The sequence below is a fragment of the Spinacia oleracea genome, chromosome 2, assembly GCF_020520425.1.
Source record: "Spinacia oleracea cultivar Varoflay chromosome 2, BTI_SOV_V1, whole genome shotgun sequence".
NCBI lineage: Eukaryota > Viridiplantae > Streptophyta > Magnoliopsida > Caryophyllales > Amaranthaceae > Spinacia > Spinacia oleracea.
The window spans coordinates 58,235,100-58,255,112 of record NC_079488.1 but is presented as its reverse complement, the minus strand read 5'-3'; positions in this window follow the sequence as shown (position 1 = coordinate 58,255,112).

The following is a 20,013-nucleotide window of genomic DNA, read 5'->3' as shown; positions in this document are numbered from 1 at the left end:
TCAAGTACTAATGGACTTCGATCATTCCAACTTAGATATGCCATATCTTATGGAGCTAGATTGTGAATTTACTACACACAATCATTGATGATCATTCTTGACTTAAGTAATCATCAACATGATCTAACCTAGATCTTTATGATTTCTTGCCAAGTGGGATTTATACTTCTGAATCTTTGAACTAGCCAAACAAATTCAAACTTATATCACTTTGAGTAAATAAACCAATATTCACTCAAATCTAGGTGAAATAATAAAGTCATAAAATCTCTTTCTTTAGCTTTGAACTCTATCGTCTAGGCGTTCTAACAATAGTTCATATCTTTTGTTACTTTCAACAAGTAAGACTAGCTTGTCTTGAATGATCTAGAAATCAATCAACTTTCAAAATTCCATCAAAATAGAGATTTTGAATGTTAACTTGTTGATATGGTCTAAGAAACAATGCCAAAGGTTTGTGGAACTCAAATCAAGAGATTGATTTGAACCTAGTAAAGTTCTTTTTGTTAAAGAGTTGTTTTTTTAATCAAGCATATTGACTCAACCCGTAAATGACCATTTCATTCAAATAAACAAACAAACATTGTTTTTGTTCTTCTTGAATGTGAGTCTTTCTGTGTTTGAAACAGAAATTTAGGTATGCTGATTATGGAACAAAATAACCATTAAGTTCCAGCCTTGAAAGGACTTAAAACAAACTAGATGACCCTACAACTAATGTAGCATTTCCATGCTTCATTTCCCACTTGTAGGCCATTAGTGTAGCCTAGCTTCCATTGTTTGAGTTATTACCGAAGTAAGAACCTCAAGCGGTATATGATACCAAGGAAGTTTGATTGCTAGGTCACTTCTCTTTAAACATAAACTTATAGGTAGAAACGGAATTGTAAATTCCTTTCATTTGTTCCTTTGTTTATTCTTGTACCTTTTCTAATAGCCTTAAGAATTGAATTCTTTAGTGTTGACTTTTATACTTTGTTTAGACATGTCCAATGTCACTCCAACAAAGTTCTCACCATTTATGTTGAATATTCTGTTTCAACTAGATGATCTTACCAGAAGCTTCTAAAGTTCTCTAAGCATCGATCTATTCGAATGTCTAGGGACTAGACTCATTCGAGAATTAAATGGACAAAGATATTAGGTTGTCAACCATTGGTAAAGCTGAGCTTTTAAACTCAATGCCTTATGATCTCAAAACTACATTGTATTTTTGAATCCACAAGCACCAATCGGTTAGCCATTCGATTTTGATATTCGAAAACAACCATAAAAGTCGCTAAAAGAAACGTACATTTTAAATTGCTCATTTTCTCTCATTTCCGTGAATCGCTCTTGGATTCATTACCAATCGAGGAAATTTACTGTTACCTTTCTAAAAGGATTTACTGCAGTGCAAGATATTTAATTATAAACAATAATTAAAACATACATTGAAGCATGCAAAGTCTAAACATTTATCATGAGTAATAACTTGAAAATTAAAGCAATCATGCAATTTAAATAATTCATTGGCATTTTATTCGAATTTATTGTTCCGGCAGGTGTGAATAAAATGATTCCAAGACCCTAAAACCATTGAAGAATTAAGCACATTATGTATTTTGACTCGATTCTAAAACATTTTAGGTAAGCAAAAGCCTTTTGCTAATAGTCTAGAAACTACTCTTGGTTGATAGGTACGTCTAAGAACTTATTAGGTAAACCTATCGATTTTGCCACGACATAAAAGGACTCCTTACTTATATCGTTGAGTTTCACCAAAACTAACATGTACTCACAATTATTTGTGTACCTTACCCCTTTAGTATCGATAAGTAACACCTCGCTATGGCGGAAACCTATTACTAAGATCGATGTAAAGGATATCCAAGTAAGTGTTATTTTGGCATGGCACCTTTTAACTCAATTTTTAAGTTTGGAACTTAAGGCTCTTACTATGTTGGTTAGATTTTAAGTGAACTAAAATCCTTAATCATGCAACATAATCAAGCCACCATCTCATGCATATTTAAGACATATTTAAAAGCAATAAATAACTTAAAGCATGCATAAGATAATTGTGATCTAGTATGGCCCGACTTCATCTTGAAGCTTCAACTTCAAAGTCCGTCTTGAAAATGATTAGAAACTTCGTCTTGAATTTCACCGTGGGAGGCGCCATTTTCGTCAAATAGGATCAGCTATAATTAAACTAATTACAACTATTTGATGGTACGCAGACCATATTTGAATTGAAAAAGCAAATTTGAAGCATTAGACCAATTACATTCAAATTAATGGTACGCAGACCATATTTTCTATCCTATTTGGGCCATACTAGTCACTTCATAACCTGCAAAACAGTTCATATACAATATATACCATTCACCCATTCATTATCATGAATGGCCCACATAGCTGGTGTGAGGGGGTCGAAAAAGCGCGAGGCTAATGCGTGACCTTGTCCCTCGTGGGTGTGACGATTATTTTTATTCAATCAAGTGTAATTGGATTTCCTGTGAGTATACACCCAATTGACTAGTAATATAGGAGTCGCCATTCAGTTTTTAACGACAATGAGAAAAACTGACAAAACCCGGTTATCGTGACATAAAGGGAGTGCAATTATGTTTGACCACGACGGCCGTAGGTTCCCTTGTGATCCCTGGTGTGGGGATCTCTCAATATACACCTGCAAGGTAGAGATTGAGGGTTCGGGGGACTGTAACTACCGAGAGGAGTAATTCGCTCGTCGATAACTCCAGAGGCAGGATATCCTTACTAGCTCAGCATAAATAATTGAAGGGACATGCGTTAACTATTAAACTAATCTGAATTGATTTTAGCAATATGCAACATATAATACTAATTCGATCGTGATTATCTGATTTAAATAACATTAAGGGACCTAGCATGATAATCCGATTTCCCAAAAATATTATATTTGTTAGGCGTGATAGAACATTCAAATTAGGTTAATTTAACAGTTCATAAAAAGGGCGAAGAAAGCAGTTAAATCATCGAAAAGGGACACATTACGACGCACCCTTGAGAGGTGCGTCACGGTTCTCAGAAAACTAACCACTTTGACTTTGCTATTTCTCCTTTTTATTTAACGAATCTCAATTATGGGACAGGATACGTTCTGTTCGATTTATGGATCGATTGCGACAGAACGCGTGAACAGTTTCGCAGCGAGAGGCTTAGGCTAAGGGGTTTAGAGTCAATACTCGGAATATTATGTGTTGTTGTGTGTTGTTTCACGTCGAAACTAGGGGCCTATTTATAGGGAAGAGTTCGTGGAAAGATAGAATTGCAGAGTTCTAATCCACAAAGAATTAGGAAAAGAGACGTACCCAGGTACTTTCAGCGCCCAGAGCCAGGCGTTGAAAATAGGGTCTGGGCAGCTTTGTTTAGTCAGATTCGGATTCCTAAAATCCGTAGAGTTTGAGATTAATTCGAGTCTTTTAGCGCGTATCAATTTCATGACGGAATGCGTCTGGGCCCGTTACGAACTCTAGGCTCGTTAGGATTTTGATTAATACGTAACTCTTATTTCCGAATCCTATCAGGAATAGGATTCTCGCGGTTTTCTATCTCATTTAGGATTTATGTTGGAGTGCAACACCTAATTCTGACAGGTTTCTATCTTTTATGATTTGCCACTTTTAGACGCTACCTTTTACGGCAGTTACTATTTTTAGCAGGTTTCCATAAATAGCAGGTTTCGGGTGAAATGAAATAGGGAATCGAGATTCGTTTATTTTATAGGAGATGCGTTGTCAAGTGGAGTTTTTATGCTTTCATCATCGAACCTTTCCCTTGCGGGAATGGGGACAAAAGTAGGTGTCTACAGTTAGCCCCCACTTTGACTGAGTCTTGGAGTAAGACTATGGTCAAAGTATTAGACGGAGTGCGTCACACAAGCCATGATGTATGTGACCTGTTTTGCGAGGGTCTCACGAGCCCCTGAGTGATAACATTTGACTTAAGGGTCATCACTTAAAGTGTCGACATATCCCTCACGTGTCATTGGGATTTGTCAACTGATAGTATAGAAACTTCCTCACTTTGTCATTGGAAGGATCTAAAGATGCGTAGAAACTCCCTCACTTTGTCATCGGGAGTAACTACAGATGTTTTCGAAATTAAAGTTGTAAAGTGTAATTGGGCCTGGCCAAGCCCAATCACGAGGTAAAACGTTTTTAAAGATTCTCATATTCAGGGCTAGCTAAACGAGAAAACCCCCTTGTTTTTATAGGACGTAAAACGAAGGAAAATCCAACAAACCAATCCTTTAATTTTTGGAAAAAGGGAAAACCAATAAAAGTTATCGCTGCAGCGACTAAGGACCTGCGCTGTTAGTGACGCAGACCCCGCTAGCCGAAGGTGGGCGAGCCTGTCCGCTGAGGGTGGACCCCCCGTCCGATAGAAGTGGACGAATCTGTTTGATGTTTTTGAAAATAAGAACCTACGCGGTTTGTGACGTAGACCCCGCCGGCTGAAGATGGCGAGCCTGTCCGCTGAGGGTGGACCCCCCGTCCGATAAAAGTGGACGAATCTGTTTGATGTTTTTGAAAATAAGGACCTACGCGGTTTGTGACGTAGACCCCGCCGGCTGAAGATGGCGAGCCTGTCCGCTGAGGGTGGACCCCCCGTCCGATAGAAGTGGACGAATCTGTTTGAAAATCTTTTTTGTTTTTTTTTTGAAAATAAGGACCTACGTGGTTTGCGCCGTAGACCCCGCCGGCTGAAGATGGCGAGCCTATTTTAAATTTGAAGACTTTATTCTTCGAAAAACTGAGGACCTGCGCGGCTAGTGACGCAGACCCCGCCCGCTGAGGGTGGGCGAGCCCATTTTGAATTTCTTATTTTGCCTATGTAGAAGAGCTTTTGGTGATTACAACCTGTTGGTGGGTCGTAATATTTCCTGATTAGATGTGTCCTATAAGTGGGTCCACACTGTGTATATTTAACAATATATTTTTTTGAGATATCCAAACATGATATGGTGCGTGGCGTAGTCTGGGAATGTGATTTTGATTGCGCGCTCTTTGTTGGAGTTCACTTTTCGCGAGCCCCCAAGTGTTGGGGCTCGTCGGTTGTTTTTCGCGTCTTGTAATCATGGTTGGGGTCACGCTCGTATGTGCGAGCGACCTTTGTAGTGGTGTGCTACTCTTAACAAAGTCGTGAGGTGCGACTTTCAGCAATTTTCAAGTCGAATGAGTATGGCAGGGCCCTCTAGAAGTTAGGGCCTTTTTTGAGCATGGGCACATTTTTGGCGCCCAGGCCTGGGCGTTGAAATAATTCACGCCCAGGTGGGGTGTTGAAAGTGTTGTTTGGGCTGGTCTTTTGATGACACAGTTGGCCTCTTGTTCATTCTTTTATTTCACTTGGAGGTTCTATGTATTCTCTTTTCTTTTGTTTTTTCTTTGTTTTTAAAACGTGATGATTTTCTTGAGAAGCCGTAGCCGATTGGTGGACTACGGTGCTTGTCGCTTTGGGGCGATTATTTTAAGGAACTGTTGCTCTTAAGGCGTACAGTTATTGCAATAGTTGGGCGAGTCTATTTGGCCCGAGGAACATACCTCGAGGGGTAAGATTTCGATTGCTCTTGTATATATATATATATTTTTCTTTTGAACGCGTTCGTGAATGATGATATGTATGTGCGAACGAGCGTTCATAGAATAGCCGTTGTGTGTTGTCCATTAATCAGTTTGCTTGAATCATTTTTTTAGCAATGACTGATTTTGAATAGTTTGCTTAGAAGCTTGATAGGGGTCAGGTCCATTCATGAAGTGGGCTCAAACATCGTGCCCTTTCGATTGTTCAAACATTTGCTTCGAGATTTTTTTTTTATTTTGCTATGGTTGTTTCGTAGCTTGGAGCTCCCAAGTATGCATGTTGGGATGCTTCCTTTTGGCGTACGATTTTTGTAGGTTCTTTCGAGAAAGATGCCTTGGGGTTCCGCTCGTGTAGGTGCGAGCTATCACTTCCGTGGTAGATAATGTTTTGCTACCTTTAATCCTTAATGTAAAAGTCGTGTGGCTTGTATTTGGTCGATAAGTAGTCTTTGCCTCTTACTCTTGGTCGTGTTTGCATTAGTGCAATGTGCCTTACCCTTTTTTGTACTGTGGGATTATGGTGCAACGCAGGCTTGTGTGGCCTAACGGCGTGTCTTAGAACATTCCTCCAAGTGTTGGGATATCATTATTTTTTTGCATTGGAGTATTTCATCATGCCTTGTTCAGGTGTCCGAACAAGTGTGGCATTTTCTGCATGGGTTTGCACGGCTTATTACTTCGTTCGATGCGAGGATTCATAGGTGTTTCTTTCTTATTTTTATATCTGGGCGAAACTTGGCTAGCAGAAAGATTCAGCGCCCAGGCTGGGGCGTTAAAGATATCGGCGCCCAGCTCTGGGCGTTGAAAATGATTTCTGGGTATATTTTGACAGTTCTTATCCTTGGTTTTTTTTCTTTCGCTTTTGCTTTGGAACGAAGTAGATTGTGTAACGGGCGCTTGTAGGGCGAGCGTCATGTGCAGTGGTTTGATCGAAGTTTTGGTGACTCGCGATTTTCAGTTACCCTTGTTAGTGGGGTGACTTTATATATTCTAAGTAGTGCTTTAGAATTTGGGAGGGGTTGTAGCCATTCTAAGGTTCGTTTTGCACGATTAAAGCTTAGGATTGAGCCCCTATGACATATGTATAACATTAGCGTTGAGAATTTGCGATGAAATCGTCATTTCGAGCATTTTTAGAGTGTTCTTCTCAAGCCTCCAATTGTAGCTACGGGATTGGCTTGGTGCTATAATGCTTTGCATACGCTTTTTATGCATTCATGGTGACACGGATCATGAATAGTTTGAACTAGACTCGTTTAGTGCGAGGTACGTTCGAGTAGTGATCTGCTACTTCTCTTGTAAATGTCGCGTTGTGCGACATTGCCATGGTCAAGGTAGTCACATGTCGAAGTGTGCCTTGCCCAAAAGCTAGGTGCCTTTCTCTTTACCCATAATCATATTTGGAAATCTTTTGACTCACTTGCAATGCATACTTAGCTTAAACCAACGACACTTTATTATGTTCGAAAAAGTCTTTGAAAATTACTTGAAAATTATTTAGAATCCGAGTCCTACTGTGTACAATCCGAGGTGTCCTAAGTAAGTTGACTTATGGAAGGGTTCGTACAGGATTACATGAGTGAATCAAAATACTGTTACGATTTTTGGAATGCTGTCTAAGGATTTGCTGGAAGCCAGGGTGCAGGCGTCAAGATATACTTGTGCCCGTTTGGCATATGCTTTAGGCTTTTAAGGCCATCTTTTCCAGAATTGCGGGAATATAAACCGTTTTCAAATTGACTTAGATTTACTTGGTGTATGTCTGCACAAAAGGTCAAGGTATACTTAGTTCTCTCCCTAGCTCTTTCATTTCAATTTTTAGCCCCCAGTTGCTATTATGTCTTCCTATGATGCTTTTAGATTTCGATTTTAGATGCCCGTGTCATATGTCTGAGTAGAGTGAGCCTTGGCTAAGTGCCTAGGAGTGTGAGTGCTCCTTCTGGCAAGGGTACGTGCCCTTATTATTTTTCGATGTGTGCTCATTAATTTTGGCATCTTGATGACTTGGATTCTTCTTTTGACTTAAATCTTTCTTTCGACTTGGGTTGCAAGTAATTAAATTTCAATAAGGGACTTCTATTTTTATTCTTCTTATTCTATAGGCTTTAATATTTTTGCAAATTGGTTGGACCGAATTGAAGGAAATAATGCCCTTGGTCCAAGTATGCATTCAATGTTAAGTCTAATAAATGCGGTTCAGTATTAATTAACAAGTTAATAATTCAGTGAGATCAAGTGAGCTGGATGCCTAGCTAGAGCCCGCTTCAGTTCAAGTGGAATTAATGATATTAATCCACAGCTTACTCTTGACTGAACCCGTAGGGTCACACAAATAGTACGTAAACTATTAAATATTTGTTCGAAACGGAAATTGATTCCGGAATCGGAAATATTAAATATTGTTCGTATCGGAAATGAATTCCGGAATCGGGAATTTAATCGGAAGCGTATCGTACGAATTAGCATCGGACGAGGCCCGCTAGACGAAGGCCCAACACGAAGCCAGGCCATCGCCCAGCGAGCCAACACGCACCATCGCATGCCAAGCCTCGACCAGGCCCAGCGCAAGGCCAGGCCCAGCCAAGGCCTGGGGCGCGCGCGCGAGAGCACAGCAGCAGTGGGCCGAGCGCTGTGCGCCTAGCGTGGGCCTCAAGGCTTGCGCGGGTGTACGGTGCTCGTGCAATGCTTGTGTGGGAATCCTAAAGCAATCGGGATTCGAAATATGATTAAATCCTAAAACTATTAGATAATGATTGTTTAATTAGAGTCCTAGTAGGGTTATAATTAAATAATTTAGTATCCTAATAGGATTCCAAATCCTTTTCCATAACTCTATAAATAGGTGCCTAGGGTCACATATTTACACAGAGTTTTCAAGTATTCAACGTGAGTTTTTGAGAGAAAAATTCAGTCACACATTTGCCCAAAAGTGCCGAAAATAATAGTACCTTAAGGGCGATTCTAGTTGGTCAATCTTAAGGCGGATCCGGACGTGATGTGGACTATCTACGGAGGGACGACACTTGGAGTCCTAAAGACTTGTTCTTGTTCGGTTCGGGCGCAGCTAGGGAAGGCACGCAACAAAGAGTATGCATCTAAACTATGCTAAATGATTATGTGTAAATAATATGTTTTCCTGGCTTTATGGTTTTTCCGCATGATTTATGAATTGTCATATGTATCATAACCTAACAGTGGTATCAGAGCCTCTTATTATTTTCATAATCTAAATTGCATGAACATGGTTAAATATTACAAATTTGCAAGAATTAAAAGGGGTGATTAATTTTCGTAATTGTTAATTAATTGCAAATTGCGTTTATTTAATTATACGTACGCAGTTTTTCGGCAGTTTCTTCGTTACTCATCCAAATCGAGTGATTTTTGTGTCAATTCCGCATGTAAAAGGCATTCTAAAATTTTGACAAAATTAGTATTTTTCTGCCGAACCCAGAATTCTCAAATTCGAAGCCTAACTATGACTTTTCGGAGGTTTTAGTTTTTCGAATGCAAAATTTCGTAAATTTAATATGTTAAATTAAATATTTGCGATTCTTGTTGATAAATCTTGAATTTTTGATTGACCTACTGTATGTGTTTAACAAGTTTGAATGCCTAGCCTTGTTAATTATGCAATCTAATTTGTAATTATGATTAATTTGTTGAAAATTAGAATAATTTAGAATTAATTTGATTTTCATAATTAATTATAATTTAATTAGATACCTATGATTAAAAACCACCATAAAAATTGTAAATTTATGATAAATTTTAAATTTTTATGACCTAGACTTGAATCCATGTTAATCGGAAATCAATTGAATAATAAATTTTCGATTTTTCGCCCTAAAATTATGAAATTAATATTATTTATTAATTTGTCATTAATTTTAAATATAAATTTTTTAAATTTTATGCGATTCGTTCATATAACTTGCACGCACAAAGCAATGGACGCTACGTGTTATCCTTAAGGGGTGTTGTATAGTGCGGGCATGTGACGACGAGCAAGGGAGCTCGTCGCCCATGCGGCACGAATGCAATGAGCAAGGCCATGGTGCACGAGCACAAGGCAGCAGCCCTGCCTTGTGTCGTGGGCTGTGAGCAATGGACGCATGGGCGAGGGCGAATGCAAGGCACAGCAGTCGCGTGTGGGTAGCAACCGAGCTGCGCCACAACACGCACTGCCTCGCGCAAGCGCGCGCAGCGAGCGCTGGCTCGCACAAAGCAAGCGCTGGCGAGCGCGCGCAGCGAGCGCTGGCTCGCATGAAGCGAGCGCTGGCGAGCGAACGCAGCGAGCGATGGCTCGCGTGCATCGAGCTCTGGCGCGCGCGCAGCGAGCACCAGCTCGCGTGGTGACTTGCGAAGGATAGCAGCAGCAGCGATGCGACGCAGCGCATGGGCTGCACGCACATGGCCAGCGATGGCTGTGTGCGTGTGGCCCATGGGCGTACGTTGCGTAGGGTGTTTGCGTTGCGATTAGATCGTTTTGAAATTTTAATGTGAAATTTTCAATTTACGTAATTTTAATTAATTTTAAAATTAATAATTTAAATTATTTTCTTGGATTTTAATTTTGAATATTGTAATTATAATAAATTTTATTTATTCTAATTATTTTACTAAAATTAAAATCATGAATTGATTTAAATACGACTGAAATTAAATTAAACTTTTTGGATTCAATTATAAATTTATATGAGCTTTAAATTTTAATTAAATTTGTATGTTTCCGGTTAGACTAGAAATACATTTTTATGTTTAAAATTAGTAAAGCATATGAATTTATTGGTTTGAGTGGGAGCCCCTTTTAGTCATAAACTCTTGATTAGGTCTACAAATCCTTAAGGTTAAAACAACTTGATTAGAATTAATAAGGACTGAATAATTGGTAGATTATTGGTGCCCTTGATTAATTGCTGCAAATGTTTACGTGATGCATAATGTGTTTTACTAACCAGCTATGTGGGCCATTCATGATAATGAATGGGTGAATGGTATATATTGTATATGTACTGTTTTGCAGGTTATGAAGTGACTAGTATGGCCCAAATAGGATAGAAAATATGGTCTGCGTACCATTAATTTGAATGTAATTGGTCTAAAGTACCAAAGTTGTTTTTCAATTCAAATATGGTCTGCGTACCATCAAATAGTTGTAATTAGTTTTAATTATAGCTTATCCTATTTGAAGAAAATGGTGCCTCCCACGGAGATTTTCAAGACGGACTTTGAAGTTAAAGCTTCAAGATGAAGTCGGGCCATACTAGATCACATTTATCTTATGCATGTTTTAAGTTATTTATTGCTTTTAAATATGTCTTAAAATGCATGAGATCAAAAGCTTGATTATGTTGCATGATTAAGGATTTTAGTTCACTTTAAATCTAACCAACATAGTAAGAGACTTAAGTTCCAAACTTAAAAATTGAGTTAAAAGGTGCCATGCCAAAATATACACTTGCTTGGATATCCTTTACATCAATCTAGTAATAGTTTTCGCTCAGCGAGGTGTTACTTATTGGTCCTAAAGGGGCAAGGTACACAAATAATTGTGAGTACATGTTAGTTTTGGTGAAACTCAACGATATAAGTAAGGAGTGCTTTTATGTCGTGGCAAAATCGATAGGTTTACCTAATAAGTTCTTAGACGTACCTATCAACCAAGAATAGTTTCTAGACTATTAGCAAAAGGCTTTTGCTTACCTAAGATGTTTTAGGATTAAGTCGACAAACTGTGCTTAGTTCTTCAATGATTTTAGGATCTTGGAATCATTTTATTCACACCTGCCGGAACACATAACTTGAATAAAATGCTTAATAAACATTGAATTATGCATGTATGCTAGAATTTAAGTTTATTAAGAGAAACTGTGAATGGTTATTTATTTGTTTATTCTTTTCAATTGTAGTTTTTAATATGGCAAACAACGATTCATTCAACATTCGATCAATTCTCGAAAAGGAGAAATTGAACGGGAAAAACTTCCTTGACTGGCAAAGGAACTTGCAAATAGTTCTTATGCAGGAAGAAAAGGAGTATGTCCTAGAAGAGGCGATGCCCGAAGCCGCAGGCGACGGGGTCACTCAGGCAGCCCTCAATCGTTGGATTGATGCCAACAAGGATGTGAAATGTCTAATGCTCGCCACCATGAGTGCGGATCTGCAGAAAACGTTCATCAACTCAGATGCTTTCACAATCATCAGTGAGTTGAAGAACATGTTCCAAGATCTGGCTCGAGTCGAAAGATTCGAGACTCATAGGCAAATTCTTGAGACCAAGCTTAAGAAAGGCGAGCTCGTAAGTCCACATGTTCTCAAAATGATTGGACTCATTGAGAATATGAGTCGGCTGGATCAGCAATTTTCTCAGGAAATGGCTATAGACACCATCCTCCATTCTCTTCATAGCGGGTATGATCAGTTCAAACTGAACTACAGTATGAATAGTCTGGACAAAACGCTCACTGAGCTTCACGGTATGCTGAAGACCGCTGAAAAGACGCTCAAAAGTGATAAGCAGGATGTGCTTATGGTGCGTGGGGGCAAGTTCAAGAAATCTGGAAAGAAGAGGAATGCTAAGAAAGGTGGCAACAAGGCCAGCCCAACTAAGCAAACTGGCGCCAAATCTGTAAAGAGGAAGGTCAGTCAACCCACTTCTGAATCCGAATGCTTCTACTGCAAGAAGAAGAGGCATTGGAAGAGAGATTGCTTGAAGCTAAAGGAAGATCAGAAGAACGGAACAGTCGTTCCATCTTCAGGTATTTTCGTTATAGACTGTATACTTGCTAATTCAACTTCTTGGGTATTAGATACAGGTTGTGGCTCACACTTATGTTCCAATCCACAGGGACTAAGAAGAAGTAGAAAGTTAAGCAAGGGTGAAGTCGACCTACGAGTGGGAAATGGAGCACGGATTGCTGCATTAGCTGTAGGAACTTACTATTTGTCGTTGCCCTCCGGGCTAGTTTTGGAACTGGAAGAATGTTTCCATGTTCCAAGTCTTACTAAAAACATTATTTCAGTTTCTTGCTTAGATGCTAAGGGATTTTCCTTTTTAATAAAAGACAATAGTTGTTCGTCTTATTTTAAAGAGATGTTTTATGGATCTGCTAGATTAGTCAATGGACTTTATTTATTAGATCACGACAAACAAGTATATAACATAAATACCAAAAAGGCTAAAAAGGATGATTCAGATCTCACCTATCTGTGGCATTGTCGATTAGGCCATATAAACTTGAAACGCTTAGAAAGACTTCAAAAGGAAGGAATTCTAGAACCATTTGACTTAGAGGATTATGGTAAATGCGAATCATGTTTACTTGTCAAAATGACAAAGCAACCTTTCTCTAAAGTTGGAGAAAGAGCAAATGAACTATTGGGATTAATCCATACAGATGTATGTGGACCAATGAGTACAAATGCTAGAGGTGGTTTCAGCTACTTTATCACTTTCACTGATGACTTCAGTAGATATGGTTATGTCTACCTAATGAAGCATAAGTCTGAATCCTTTGACAAATTCAAGGAATTTCAGAGTGAAGTAGAGAATCAATTAGGCAAGAAGATTAAGGCACTGCGGTCTGATAGAGGCGGTGAATATCTGAGCTATGAATTTGATGACCATCTGAAAGAATGTGGAATTCTATCAGAATTGACTCCTCCAGGAACACCACAATGGAACGGTGTGTCAGAACGGAGGAACAGAACCTTGCTAGACATGGTCAGGTCAATGATGGGTCAGGCCAAACTTCCATTAGAATTTTGGGGACATGCACTAAATACAGCTGCACTCACTATAAATAGAGCTCCGTCTAAAGCTGTCGAAAAGACTCCATACGAATTATGGTTTGGAAAGCCTCCAAATGTGTCTTTTCTTAAGATTTGGGGATGTGAAGTATACGTCAAACGATTAATTTCAGACAAACTTCATCCAAAATCTGACAAATGTATCCTTGTGGGCTATCCAAAGGAAAGAAAGGGGTACTACTTCTACAATACATCTGAGAACAAGGTGTTTGTTGCTCGAGATGGTGTCTTTTTGGAGAAAGATCACATTTCCAAAATGACAAGTGGGAGAAAAGTAGACCTCGAAGAAATTCGAGTCGAACAACAAACTCTAGAGAATGCTCAAGATGACATTCAGGATGAAACTCAGAGATCTTCAGAAGAATCTGGTGAGAATCATGGTCAATCTAGAAATGTTACCCCGCGTAGATCGCAAAGATATAGATCTCAACCGGAAAGGTACTTAGGTATTTTGACGAACGAGAGCTATTACGTTCTATTACTTGAAAGTGATGAACCTACGACTTACAAACAAGCTATGACGAGCCCTAGCTCCAAGCAATGGCAAGAATCCATGCAATCTGAATTAGACTCCATGTCTGAAAACCAAGTATGGGATTTGGTCGATTTGCCAGATGGCTACCAAGCCATTGGAAGCAAATGGGTTTTCAAACTGAAAAAGGACAAGGATGGGAAACTTGAAGTTTTCAAAGCTAGATTGGTTGCAAAAGGTTACAGGCAAGTCCACGGTGTGGATTACGACGAAACCTTTTCACCAGTTGCAATGCTAAAGTCTATTCGGATAATGTTAGCAATCGCTGCATATTACGATTACGAAATATGGCAGATGGATGTCAAAACTGCTTTCTTAAACGACGTTTTAACAGAAACTGTGTTTATGACACAGCCTGAAGGTTTTGAGGATCCAAAGAATGCTAAAAAGGTATGCAAGCTAAAGAAGTCAATCTACGGATTGAAGCAGGCATCCAGGAGCTGGAATATACGTTTTGATGAAGCAGTCAGTGACTTTGGTTTCATCAAGAACGCAGACGAATCTTGTGTATACAAGAAGGTCAGTGGGAGAAAAATTGATTTCCTAGTATTATATGTCGACGACATATTACTTATCGGAAATGACATTCCTATGTTGAACTCTGTCAAGATTTGGCTTGGGAAATGTTTTTCGATGAAAGATCTAGGAGAAGCACAGTACATATTGGGCATCAAGATTTACAGAGATAGATCTAAAAGGATGATTGGACTTAGTCAAAGCACTTATATCAATAAGGTGCTTGATAGGTTCAAGATGGCGGACTCCAAGCGAGGCTACCTACCAATGTCTCATGGAATGACTCTAAGCAAGAATCAGTGCCCAAAAACACTTGATGAGCGTAGACGAATGAATGGGATTCCATATGCATCATTGATTGGTTCAATAATGTATGCTATGATATGTACACGCCCGGATGTTGCGTACGCACTCAGTGCTACGAGCAGATACCAGTCAGACCCAGGAGAGGCGCATTGGACTGCTGCCAAGAATGTTCTGAAGTACCTGAAAAGGCACAAAGATGACTTCCTGGTCTATGGTGGAGATGATGAATTAATTGTTAAAGGCTATACGGACGCAAGTTTCCAAACCGACAAAGATGATTTCAGATCACAGTCTGGGTTTGTCTTCTGCCTCAACGTAGGAGCAGTAAGCTGGAAAAGTGCTAAGCAAAGCACCATTGCGGATTCTACAACTGAAGCGGAGTACATTGCTGCACATGAAGCAGCAAAGGAAGCTATATGGCTAAGGAAGTTCATAGGTGAACTTGGTGTAGTCCCCTCCATTAAAGGACCAATAGCCCTGTATTGTGATAATAACGGAGCTATTGCACAGGCAAAGGAGCCTAGACACCACCAGAGAGTCAAGCATGTACTTCGTAGATTTCACCTTCTACGAGAGTTTGTTGAAAGAAAAGAAGTCGAGATAAGCAAAATTGGAACTGATGACAACATATCAGATCCATTGACTAAACCTCTGCCGCAGGCGAAGCACAACTCGCGCACTGCAGCTATGGGATCAAGCATATTGGAGAATGGCTTTGATGACCCTGTTTAATGTTTTAAAGTTTTAGAGTTTAAATCTTTGTAAAACATTATTGGTTAATCATTCACAATAAATGAAAAGAATTCATTTTTCCATTTAATTTGTGGTTTATTAAATGATGAGTCCCTTCAATTTGACGATATATTCAAGATAGACTGTCAGGACCAGTCCTGTGACTAAGAAATGTCTATCAAGTGAACTTGAATGTCAAAGGTTGAAAATGGTCCCTGGTCGGAGTTTTCTATAAAATTGGACGCATAGAAAATGTTAGACGACTAGAATGCAAGATGACTAGTAGTTCTGTTTCTTGAACTATGTGGACATGGCAATGTCATAATCATTTGCATAGATACTTACTTTGGGAAGACTAGTATCGGACAAGACCTATGAAACTTTACTGTAAGAGATGAAAATCTGTCATAAGTAAATTTCATTAAAATTATTAGACACTAAATCCTCAATACCTGAGAGATTTGAGATTACTTGTTTGAGAACTGGTTGCTTTGACGTTGACCAACCGTCGCACCGTAAAAGGAGGCTATAAAGGCAACGCTCAGGTAATCACCTATCAAACGAAGTCTAATCTCAAGATCGCAAGATTGGGATTGTCCTCCCATAAATCGGGATGAGATGCTTAAAAGTTGTACAAGGCCACTCGCAGAGCTAGAAACTGTGAAATGCATGGCCGTGCTCGGATGAATCATAGGCTATGATTATCTGTTTATTTGATCAGTTGAACTCTGAAATCGAGAAACACCTCTGGACATAATAACGATGACAACTCTTACCTTATGTTCAAGAGCAAGCATCGAGCGACAAAGGAATTAGGAAATGCACACTTGTCCCTAAGGACAAGTGGGAGACTGAAGGAAATAATGCCCTTGGTCCAAGTATGCATTCAATGTTAAGTCTAATAAATGCGGTTAAGTATTAATTAACAAGTTAATAATTCAGTGAGATCAAGTGAGCGGGATGCCTAGCTAGAGGCCGCTTCAGTTCAAGTGGAATTAATGATATTAATCCACAGCTTACTCTTGACTGAACCCGTAGGGTCACACAAATAGTACGTAAACGGATCAAGTATTTAATGGCATTAAATACTCCATCAATGGATATTCGGAATCGACGGATCTTGGTTTCAGTGGGAGCTGAGATCGTCACAGGCAAGAAATGAATACTCCGGAAACGATGATATTGCCGGAAACGGAAATATGTATCGTATCGGAAATATAAATATTATCCAAGTCGTAGATGTTGCCGGAAACGGAAACATGGTACGTATCGGAAAATATTATCGGAAATGGAAATATTGCCGGAATCGGAAATATTGCCGGAAACGGAAATATTGTCAGAATCGGAAATATTATCGGAATCGGAAAATAATTCCGGAAACGGAAATATTAAATATTTGTTCGAAACGGAAATTGATTCCGGAATCGGAAATATTAAATATTGTTCGTATCGGAAATGAATTCCAGAATCGGGAATTTAATCGGAAGCGTATCGTACGAATTAGCATCGGACGAGGCCCGCTAGACGAAGGCCCAGCACGAAGCCAGGCCATCGCCCAGCGAGCCAACACGCACCATCGCATGCCAAGCCTCGACCAGGCCCAGCGCAAGGCCGGGCCCAGCCAAGGCCTGGGGCGCGCGCGCGAGAGCACAGCAGCAGTGGGCCGAGCGCTGTGCGCCTAGCGTGGGCCGCAAGGCTTGCGCGGGTGTACGGTGCTCGTGCAATGCTTGTGCGGGAATCCTAAAGCAATCGGGATTCGAAATATGATTAAATCCTAAAACTATTAGATAATGATTATTTAATTAGAGTCCTAGTAGGGTTATAATTAAATAAATTAGTATCCTAATAGGATTCCAAATCCTTTTCCATAACTCTATAAATAGGTTCCTAGGGTCACATATTTACACAGAGTTTTCAAGTATTCAAAGTGAGTTTTTGAGAGAAAAATTCAGTCACACATTTGCCCCAAAGTGCCGAAAATAATAGTACCTTAAGGGCGATTCTAGTTGGTCAATCTTAAGGCGGATCCGGACGTGCTGTGGACTATCTACGGAGGGACGACACTTGGAGTCCTAAAGACTTGTTCTTGTTCGGTTCGGGCGCAGCTAGGGAAGGCACGCAACAAAGAGTATGCATCTAAACTATGCTAAATGATTATGTGTAAATAATATGTTTTCCTGGCTTTATGGTTTTTCCGCATGATTTATGAATTGTCATATGTATCATAACCTAACACGAATCATGGATTGCCTACGTATCCGCCTTAAATAGATTTAATTTGGAATCAGGTCTTGCGTAGTTCTTAGCCTGGAAAATGGTTTCTTAGAATGCCGAATTCGATAAGTATGTTCTGAGGTGGAAACATATTGTTTGAAACGGTAGAATAAGTGAAGTTTATTATTATCTTAATCTGCTGCCTTGTCGTAAGCCAAAAAATTTGTTTTATATTTTTTTTGATTGAGTACATGTATTTCTTTGGTGGTACGTTTATCTGAATACGTGTTGTACCCCTCCAAGTGTATGTGCGGATAAAATGACGAGCACTTTCGGACAAAATTTGGCAGGCAGAGAGATTCAGCGCCCAGGCTGGGGCGCTAAAGATTTCGGCGCCCAGCTGTGGGCGCTGAAAATTATTTCTGGGCGGATCTTTTTTTTTTGGTGCGCTAAATGCTTCTTTTCCCTTTTTAGACGAACTTTAAAGGCGCTTTGCAAAGTATTTTTTTTTTATTATTATTATTTTTGTGAAGCATTAAGTGTAGAATGTACTTTTCATTTGTCTTTTTTTTTTTATTCGTGACTCAAGACGGCTTGAAAGACGGGTTGAATGAGATAGGATAAGTTGTATAGGTATTAGTCGAGCATGAGGATTACTTCTACCAAGGCCAATGAATAGCATGGGGACGGCTCAAGGGTATATCAACAGGATGTATCCAAACAAGTTATACGGTCATTGTGCTAATGGTGGTGTAGGAGCAAGTTTAGGATATAATGGGTATGACGCACGTGTCAATGGCCGTGCGTGGTTTGCAGTTGACAACAAGTTCAAGAACAAGAGTCGAGGTAATGGTTTCTTGGGTTATGGCAATGAGAACATGGATGGGTTAGATGAGCTGAACAGGGGCCCAGAGCGAAGGCGTCTAAGAGCATAAGGATTGGAAAGGGTAGACATCGTAGAATTTTATGATTTGGATTGGTTGATTCAATTCTTTTCCTTCGTTTACTTAGGTAAATGTTGCACTACGGGATAAGTATTCCCTGGCTTGCTCTTTTCGCTCTCCCTTTTCTCTTTCTATTATTTTTCTTTTTCGCTCGGGTTTTCCCCCCTTTTTACTTAGGCTAAAAGGTAGATGGTTGTGGTCTTTGAGTCACGAGGCGAGACTGAATGAGCTTCGTTTGGTAGGCCTATAGTGGACCTTTAATTTTGGTAGGCCTATAGTGGACCTTTAATTTTAGTAGGCCTAAGGTGGACCTTTAAATTGTCTTACTTTGCAAGCGTATTTAGTCGTTTCTTAAAATATGCAAATAGCGTTGATTCAAAATGTTGTTTTTACCTTATTGAAATTTAACGAAAGAATTACATCGAAAATATTTTTTTTGTTTCTTTTCAGACTCCAGTTTCTGGGATTTAATTGGAAGTTGTGATTTAGACTCGAACTTTCATTAATTTTTCTGATTATAACCCGTGTATGAATACAAGGAGGTGGCCTAGACTCAAAATAATGGTGTGGCATAAACCTATAACACTCGACCAAGCGACTCTCAGACTTAGGCTAATTGGACCATAACTTTCGTTGGTTGACACTTTAGATTTTAACCCTTGGGTGTTCATTTGTCATGCGCCATTTTGCTTAATGTTGGCAAGGTAGTTAATTGGGGAGATCGAATTTTTATTTTTGCAAGACTAGAATCATTAGTGCGGCTTCCCTCTTAGTGTGTATTGCTTTACCCCAATGGTAGCCCTATTGGTATGCCGATTTGGGTATTTTCATGGTTGGTCATGTTGCATTCATGGAAAATCTTTTAGTCCGTACTTAATAGTATTTCAAGGAGTGAGTGACTCGAGAGGACTATGATAGTCGTGACCCAATGTGATCATAAGCCTTGAGGCCATTAATTTTTGCCAATGGTATTGACACCTTAGGTTCACTTTTGGGGTTGTGCGACTATGTGGGGAATGATTTTCAGAATGTGACTGTTTCCATTTTGCAAATACTATGATATATTCTTTTATCGGTGAGAGAGAATATTGAGGCCGTAGACTCTTAGAAAGGGATGACAATTACATATGGGTGCCTATTGATTTAAATGTTAGGAGAGGAGACTCAATATGGTTTAACCTTTTAACTTGCAGAGCGACACCAAGCATTAGGACCGATTCTATGGATAAGACAACTAAGACTTAGGATTTAGATTGTACTTTGGCATAGCCTAGTCTAGACTCGGATTCATTTTTTCGAACATTAGTTTTTCTTGAAAACTTCATTTGAACATTATTTTTTTTGAATA